Source organism: Oncorhynchus kisutch, linkage group LG20 (assembly GCF_002021735.2).
Source record: "Oncorhynchus kisutch isolate 150728-3 linkage group LG20, Okis_V2, whole genome shotgun sequence".
NCBI classification, from domain to species: domain Eukaryota; kingdom Metazoa; phylum Chordata; class Actinopteri; order Salmoniformes; family Salmonidae; genus Oncorhynchus; species Oncorhynchus kisutch.
The window spans coordinates 41,767,662-41,770,569 of record NC_034193.2 but is presented as its reverse complement, the minus strand read 5'-3'; positions in this window follow the sequence as shown (position 1 = coordinate 41,770,569).

The following is a 2,908-nucleotide window of genomic DNA, read 5'->3' as shown; positions in this document are numbered from 1 at the left end:
TGTTGCCCTGTTCCTAAGAGCAAAGCAAGAAACAGATCTTGACCCAAGTTAGGTAACACAGAGCGCCCGCTCCCTCTGGTTAGAAGAAACACAAACAAATATCACAAGTCCACCATGGGTTACCTTAACTGATTCAACGGCACCCAACTCCTTTCTCACCCACCCTGAAACAACAAATGGATCTGCCAAAAGGCAAGGATCCACTTTCTCCAAAAAGGTCACTCCTACTGGACCAGACTCTTCTTTATCATGTCCATTGATGCCAGGCTCGGGCGTCAAGCTTTTCACCACACCTTCCACCTCACTTAACTCACCCTCATTCACTTCCATTTCCCCTCCAAAACTCAGTCTTGCACCTAACTGGTGTGGCATAATAAGAAGTTGATTAAACAGCATGATCATTACACAGGTGCACCTTGTGCTGGGGGCAATAAAAGGCCACTAAAATGTGCAGTTTTGTCACACAATGCCACAGGTGTCTCAAGTAGTTTTGAGGGGCATGCAATTGGCATGCTGACTGCAGGAATGTCCACCAGAGTTGTTGCCTGAGAAATACATGTTAATTTCTCTACCATAAGCTGCCTCCAACGTCATTTTAGAGATTTTGGAAGTACTTCCAACCGGCCTCACAACCGCAGACCACGTGTAACCACGCCAGCCCAGGACCTCCACATCTGGCTTCTTCACCTGGGGGATCTTCTGAGACCAGTCACCACGACAGATGATGAAACTGGGTTTGCACAGCCAAAGAATTTCTGCACAAACTGTCAGAAAATGTCTCAGGGAAACTAATCTGTGTGCTCATCGTCCTCACCAGGGTCTTGACCTGACTGCAGTTCAGCGTCGTAACCAACTTCAGTGGGCAAATGGTCACCTAAGATGGCCACTGGCATGCTGGAGAAGTGTGCTCTTCAAGGATTAATCCCAGTTTCAACTGTACCGGGCAGATTGCAGACAGTGTGTATTGCGTCGTGTGGGCGAGCAGTTTGCTGATGTCAACGCTGTGAATAGAGTGCCCCATGGTGGTGGTGGGGTTATGGTACGGGTAGACATAAGTTACAGACAACAATCACAATTGCATGTGTTATATCTGGAGTATTTATCCTGTCTTATCCGGTGTCCTGTTTTAATTTATGTATGCTCTCTCTAATTATCTTTCTCTTCTCTCAGAGGACCTGAGCCCTAGGACCATGCCTCAGGACTACCTGGCCTGATGACTCCTTGCTGTCCCCAGTCCACCTCGTCGTGCTGCTGCTCCAGTTTCAACTGTTCTGCCTGCAGCTATGGAACCCTGACCTGTTCACCGGACGTGCTACCTTGTCCCGGACCTGATGTTTTCGACTCGCTCTCTCTACCGCACCTGCTGTCTCTAACTCTGAATGATCAGCTATGAAAAGCCAACTGACATTTACTCCTGAGGTGCTGACCTTTTTAATTGTATTTATTTATTTATTAACAACAAATCAATACATAAAGCACATGAGGGAACATAAGCATACAAAGATTACGGACAATGGAAAATCGAGCTAGGGAGTACAATATCACATTACAATTACACAAGGACCTTAAGGGACATACATATACTTACAATTCGAACAGCTTTTTTGTTAGTAGAGCATTTAACCATCTTAAAAACTGTGGCAAGACATCAGTAGGTTTATAATTGAACACATTTATGAAGATTTTACACTATTGTGGAGAGATGTACTGTTTGGATTCTTTACATACAATAGAAATAAGCCAAAACATTATGTAATTAATTTACAAACAGAAAACCACATTTTCATACCCTGAGGTGCTGACCTGTTGCACCCTCAACACCCTCTGTGACGTCACCGATTGAAACGCCATTAGCGTAACTAGCTAGCCATTTCACATCGGTTACACGCACATGCAAAAATAGTAGAGGTGTTCAATACAACATCCAATGATAGTTACCTTGGAAAAGACTGTCTCGAACAGATGCACCACTCTGGTTAAGGGGCTGTAGCTTCTGAATAAGTTGGTCCTTGCTTAGCTCTCTGGGAAAGTATTTGACGTAGGTTCTCGGTGTCAACAACTCAATTGTCCATCCCTCTCAGTAGCTCTGTCCTTATGTGTAGAGTGCTTATCCCGAACACCTCTGCCCTGCACCCTATCACAGAGTTCCACCATTGTTCAATAATGTTATTTTTAAGTTCCATACCAAGTGGTCCATAGCCACAGTTGGTTCCACGCTGAAAATAATCTTTATGAAGTTGGCCAGAACCCATGTAATAAAAGTTACCTGTCAGTGCATAGCTGCATCAGTGTTTTGGTGTGGTCGGAGTCCTCAGCGACAGACCTGGCAGAAGATGCAGTACTGAAGCGTAAAATCCATCTTGCAGCATAGTGACGTTTTTTATATATTCTCACATCTCCAGATGAGTCGTCTAACACAGTAAATGAGCATGTTTAGTGGTCACTCATTTCGTTAAGCATGCGTCAAGCTGAAATTAAACTAGCAATGCATAGTGTGGGGTCTCACATTTTAGGAGTCATTCCTAGGCTGAAATCACGTTAGAAAATTTACATTTGAAAGTTAATGCACTTAAACGAGTAGTTTTGACAAAGCCTGACAACGTAATGTAATAAAGTAACATATATATACACACACGTCTATATCTAAAATAATTACAACCATGTGAAATGCATGGACTGGGAGCACCCAGAAGTAAAGCTGGCTACGTCACTTCCGTATGGACAAGAAAGTGATACAAGTCTTCATCCATTATCTTACGTTCTTTTACCTCCTAACGATTATACTTTTGCAATTAGGAATGTTTGCTATAATAATTATTTTGTGTCCTGATGTAATTGTTTTAATTGAATATCCACTAAGATAAAATGCTGGATGAGTAATCAGAATAGAACAATGAACCACCACAAC